General features: G+C 51.9%; 2 non-coding genes across 2 annotated transcripts; one reads left to right on the forward strand and one right to left on the reverse strand.

Annotated features, from left to right (window-relative positions):
- Positions 1 to 1,817: 1,817 nt before the first annotated feature.
- Positions 1,818 to 1,936, forward strand: LOC138229381 (5S ribosomal RNA). Its single transcript, XR_011185801.1, has one exon. It is a non-coding gene; the product is annotated as a 5S ribosomal RNA (ribosomal RNA).
- A 636-nt stretch (positions 1,937 to 2,572) lies between these two features.
- Positions 2,573 to 2,742, reverse strand: LOC138229410 (U1 spliceosomal RNA). Its single transcript, XR_011185827.1, has one exon. It is a non-coding gene; the product is annotated as a U1 spliceosomal RNA (small nuclear RNA).
- Between the last annotated feature and the right edge of the window lie 3,369 nt (positions 2,743 to 6,111).

The raw sequence follows: 6,111 nt of genomic DNA on the forward strand, positions 1-6,111 counted from the left end.
CAGTTAACCCACTGAAACCCTTGCTGTTAACAGTTCTTTACTGCGTGCTTTACGAGCACCTACATATCGTGTCGGTTCTTTCAGCTTTATTCATTAGGTTTTCAAAGGCATAAGTAGAGCACCAGAGGTGCGAACGCAGAATGTATGGTAATCTGAAGAACTGCTTTCCATGGTAGCGGGTCCAAGCGATTTAGCGTTTTTATAGTACCGGGAAAGGAGAAGCCTGCAGTCGCCGTTGCGCATTCGCAGCATGTCCCGGGATGCAATTCGGCCTCATTTGCATAACTCCAGACCGGCAGATCGCCACGCAAGCTCGCGACGTGCGCCTGCCACACACCGAACAAACCTTTTCAGCAATTTCCAAAAAACGGGCCTGCTCGCCTGCCCACAAGGCTCCGTCTCTTACCTGCTCTCCAGAGCCTGCTGCCTTCTGTGCTTTTCTCTCGGCACCGCTGCAGTGCACACAACTCCTGCAGCGGGAGGGGGGGAGAAAGTTCCCGCGCTCCGCCGCAGGGAAGGCTCGCTCCGTGCGCACACGTCCTTTCGATGCCAGTCCAACAAGTGCTCCGCATTAGCTGCGCCGGGGCTCCGGCGTGTCGCACCTCACCTCACCTCGCACTGCCCCCTCCTTGAATGTCTGCCGCTGGGCATGCCCCGCTCTCCTCCGCCTTATCTTATCGCGTGTGAGCACCGACAATGGCCACAATGCCGGGGAATGGCACCTGTAAAGTGTTAATTGGGGCACAGGAACAGCCCGTCTCGTCTCGGGGGGGCCGGCTTCAGAGACAATACAGCAAACACAGCGGGGCGGGGGAAGAAGACGACACCACACATGCGGGTACATTCAGCTCCGGCGGGAACGAGACATTTGTCGGTCTTTTCAAGTGCCGAGAGCCGAGCAATCCTTCACTTGTATCGTTTCTCCCCGGTGACTAGATCTGGCCCTGCGACTCTCGACTGGGCTCACCCCCGGGGCAGCCCAGCAGGTGTGAGCCTGGCCGGCACCCGGATGGGAGATTCCACCCCGGAAAAGCTCCGGTTGCTGCTGCTCCTGCAAGAGGTGTGACTGGGACCAGTAGGGAGCGCTCACCCTGCGGGCTGTGTGGCTCTCTTACGCCCCAGCCTCCTGATGGCGACACTCTGCTGCACAAACAGAGGTCAAACCGAGGTCCCGACCCTCCTTGGCCATTAGGAAACCCCAGGGCGTCTCTCAAAAAGAGATGCCGGGGGTGTCCCTCTGGTGTTAGTGCTCCCCTTTACCCATCAGTCGGGGTCTCCTCCTAATCCCCGTCTCACCTGTAACAATCAATGACGAGGCCCCCCTGTCCGTGAGATTTAGTACTCGCGCAAGAGACCGGGGGCAGAGCGCGAACGCGGTCCCCCGCCCCCCACAAAGTGCGCGCTCCGGGTCCTGCAACACAGCGGAAGGGCAGCGAGAAGGAGCCTCTTGCTCTGACGCCGCAAGGCCACAAGAGGGCGGAGGCGCCGCGCGCCCGGCCGACGTGTTGGACCGGTGCGCTTTACGTGCTGAAATAAACACGCGAAAGCCCCGAAATGTTTCCAGAGTGCTGTGCACTGGAGGTTTTTGTCTGGTGAAGACTTGCCTGGTGCTCCTCCGTGCAGATTGTTTGTCCTCCTCCAGTGCGGGACGAGCCAACACAAGGGAGCGCATTCGCCAACATCCAGGCACGCAATGCGATTTGGAAAGCAGCTCCTTTCCAAAGAGTGGCACACGAACGATCCTTCAGTCCCGCTCGGGGGGCACGGAACCCCCGCCACACACAGCTTCAAGTAGCGAGTCAGGCGCCGGGGCTTTCGCTTACGGCCACACCACCCTGAACACGCCCGATCTCGTCTGATCTCGGAAGCTAAGCAGCGTCGGGCCTGGTTAGTACTTGGATGGGAGACTGCCTGGGAATACCAGGTGCTGTAAGCTTTTGCTCTCCCGGCCAGCAGGGGTCGCCGTTGGTGCCGTAGGCTTTGGGAGGAAAACCTGCAGGATGGAAAGGTGATCTATAGCCTCATCTCTAGAGATGTTTTGTTGCTGTGGCATGTGTGTGACCCATATTCAAAAAAAAAAACCCGTCTGTAAAACGAATATCGAAGCTGCCTCTAAATCTGCAAATGAAGATGAGTCGATAAACCACTCGTTTTTCGTATAACTAGACATATATTCATTTGTTACCGATTTCATTCATTGAGCACGGATACAATAGAGGTACAGCCATTCACTGTTTGACATGTCTGCACTGGTACAGAACCGAGCAATCAGAAAACGGGTGAAACTGTCTTTAGACTCAGCATACAGTACCGAGGCCCCCCATGACCAAATAAAGGCTAACCTCGATAATCAGCCTAAAGAACGCAGACTACAGCAAAACGACTGACTTTGAAAAGGGAATGAACGTCCGGAAGGAGTAGTGGAACTAGCTTGAGATGCTTCTCCGGACCCCTAACTAAAAGCCAGCGAGAACCAGCAGCGGCGTCCACTCCTGTCGAACCGGGATCCTTCCGCAGCCACGCAGCTCGTGGTGTCCTAACCCTCCCGTATCTGATTTTGGACCAAGCACATCAGGGGAGAGCGCGAACGCAGTCCCCCACTACCAGAAATTATGCAGTCGAGATTCCCACATTTGGGGAATTCGCAGGGGTCAGCACAGCCGGAGTGCAATGGCCGAGCCTCACCCTGGGTGAACCGATTTCGATTTTTAAGAACTTTATTTTCTTTTCACAAAAAAATACAGGAAATCACAAATCAGAAAGCTTTACATTAATATACATACTTAAAACAGTATATATGATCACATCTCATTACATTTTGACACGGTAACAGTTACATAGCAACAATTTTCTTTTTTTCTGGTGCAAATCACATTCTTTATTTAAACATGATAATGTTTTTCACAGTTTCTTGAGATGTTGACCTATGCTCTCTATTTCCCACAGATTTTCTGCTTCCTCCCTCCCTTCTCTCCACAGATCTCTGAGGTAATAGTTCTCTCGGGTGATGAACAGGGCCAGGCTACCTGCTGCCTTGACTGGGACCTCGATGCCTTTGAACAGCCCCATGTTCCTCACTCTCCACAGGGCGTCTTTCCCACTGTTCACCACGGCCCAGATCCTGTCAAACACGTCAGGAGGAAGCTTGACAGGAGAGATGCCGTATCTAACGAAAGCAGCGGTCAGGGTAAATTGGGGCGAGAGAGCCTGCAACCAATCTTCAAACTGGGCCCAGAAGGCCTTAGCAAAAAAGCAGGACCACAGGAGATGGGTCACAGTCTCCTCCTCGCCGCAGCCCACCCTAACGCAGCGAGGGCTGGGGGTGAGGCCCCTACGGTACAAGAAAGTTCGTACCGGTAAGCACTGGTGGACGACACTCCAGGCTAAATCTCTGTGAATGTTGCACAGAAATTTAGAGGATGTGTGTTTCCACACCTTCCTTGTTTGGGCTGATGTTAAAATGCCCACAGGGGTCTGCCTATTGTTCTGGGGTGCTACGAAATCTTCCAGTTTTTGGACGCTGACATCTCGGAGGGGAATATGGCCAATTGGGTGAGATCTTAGAAAACTTTTAACTGTCCCATAAATTGCAGGGCATGTGTCAGAGAGTGGGACGTCCAGCTTGGGTCTGACGCCCCACACTCTGAACACCTCCCTACCTACCCAGAGCCTGGAAAAATAAGTCCAGGTACGCGCTGCAGGTGCTGTTGCAAAGCCTCTCAGCACAGAGGCCAGGAAAATGCACAGCAGCTTCGTAGCAATATCTGGGACAGACTTCCCCCCTGAGGGTAGCGGCCTGTACATTATTTCCCTTCTGAGTCTTTCCTGCTTCCCACCCCATAGAAATTGAAACATCAATCTCCTCAGCACCGCCGCAACACGGTGTGGGATTGGGAAGGTAGAAGCCAGAAAATTCAAGACAGGCAAGAGCTCGGCTTTGATGACCAGCACCTTCCCTGTCATGGTGAGGTCTCGGTCCTTCCATTGCATCAGTTTTTTGTTTAAGATTGGCAATTTGTTCTGCCAATTTACTGTTCCCATCTCTTCTCCAAAATACACCCCCAGGACCTTAATTCTCTTCTCTTGCAGCCTGAGATCATGTCCTTCTTTTGGCTCCCTCCAGTTCTGATAAAAAATCTCACTCTTAGATGTGTTAATTTTTGCGGAGGAAGCCAAAGAGAACCGATCACAGCACTGCAGAGCTCTGCTAATTGAGGCATTGTCAGAGAGGAGCAGGGTGACGTCATCCATGTATAGAGATGTCTTTACCTCTCCTCCCCCACTTCCAGGCACTGGTATCCCATTAATGGCCTGATCCTGGCGCAAGGCACAGGCTAAGGGCTCCATAGCCAAAACGAATAACAAGGGGGATAATGGGCAGCCCTGCCTCACCCCTGAACAGACTTCAAAGGTGCGTGATCTATTGCCATTAACCATGACTCTGCTGTTGCTACCTGTGTACAGCAGGTTAATCCACTTTCTCATGATGGGGCCAAACTTCATGTGCTCAAGTACCGATGTTAAGTACTGCCGGTTTAGGCGGTCAAAGGCCTTTTCTAGGTCTACACCTAAAATGCACAGAGGGAGGGAGCGATCCTCAGAGTACAGACAGACATCCCTCAACAAGGCCAGGTTGTCGCTCATCAGGCGTCCTGCTATCCCACAAGTCTGTTCTTTCCCTACCAGTGAGGCCACTACATTTTGTAGGCGCAGGAAAAGGGCTTTGGACAGGATCTTAGTGTCCACGCCTAACAGGCTGAGGGGTCTCCAGTTCTTTATGTCATTTTTTGCTCCTTTCTTAAACAAGAGAGAGATAGTGCCTTCTCTTAAGGAGTCAGGCAGCAATTCTGTCTTGTAGCTTTCCTCGAATAGGAGCAGTAGCGGATCCTGAAGCAGATCCCAAAAGGTGCGATAAAATTCTTTAGGGAGCCCGTCAGCACCCGGAGTTTTCCCCTTCTGTAAGCTCTCCATAGCCTGTCTCAGCTCTTCTACTGTCAAATCCCTCTCAAGTACTTCCCTATCTTCTTCACTCAAAATGTTTTCTAGCTTTGAGGTAAAAAAATGAATATCTTCATCCTTTACCTCTGTAGAGCTGTACAGTCTTGAGTAGAAGGCCTCGGTGCAGGAGAGGATAGCACTCGGCTCTGTTCTCTCTCGTCCCTCCTCATCAACTACACTTTCCATGACAGTCTTGGAGCCTACCACTTTCCTGAAAAAGAAGCGAGTACACTTCTCATTTTCTTCCAAGAACTGCACTCTGCTTCTTAACAGCACTCCTCGACTACTTTCTTCGGCTATGCTCCGGATGTCCTTTTTTAAAAGGGCGATATCCTCGAGCACATCGAAGCCACTGTGCAGCATCGTGTAGAGACGCTGCAGCTGCCTCTGTTTCCTGGCTAGCACTCCTCTCCGTCTGGCAGCAGCCTTCCTTCCCTCAGCCATGAAAAAGGCCTTTGTCCTCACCTTCACCTCCTCCCACCACTCTCCTACTGACCCGTACAGACACTGCAAGGACAGCCACTGTGATAGTTTCTCCTTGTAGCGGGATACTACCCCCTCGTTCTCTAGCAGCTTTGTGTTGAGTTTCCAGAGGCCTGGGCCAAAGACAGTCCCGCCCTGGAGTTCCACTCTACACCCTAAAGCCTGATGATCTGAGAAGAAGACAGGCTGAAGAGTGACCCCAACAACTTTCACTCTCTCTGAGACAAAGCAATAGTCAATTCTGGAGCTGCTATTCCTCCCTGACCATGTATATCCTGCTGTTGTGGGATATATACATCTATATGTGTCTGAGAGTTTAAAGTCTTGAACTAAGTTTTGCAGGGCCAGTGAGCTGGAATCCAATTTTATCGGCGAGCTAGACTGCCTGTCTGTGTGCTCTAAGATACAATTAAAATCCCCTCCCACTATCACGTCTGTGCTGCATAACAATAGGGGGGAGAGTGCCTTGAGTAGCTCCACCCTTCCTCCTACGCCAGTAGGGCAATACACATTGATTAGCCGCAGGTTAACGGTCCCCCATTCCACATCCACACACAGCAACCTGCCATCTATGACCCTCTGAATACTTTTCAATTTGAATGCCCATCCTTTGAAAAGAATGGCCACGCC

This window comes from Lepisosteus oculatus, unplaced genomic scaffold, assembly GCF_040954835.1.
Source record: "Lepisosteus oculatus isolate fLepOcu1 unplaced genomic scaffold, fLepOcu1.hap2 HAP2_SCAFFOLD_45, whole genome shotgun sequence".
Classification (NCBI taxonomy): Eukaryota; Metazoa; Chordata; class Actinopteri; order Semionotiformes; family Lepisosteidae; genus Lepisosteus; species Lepisosteus oculatus.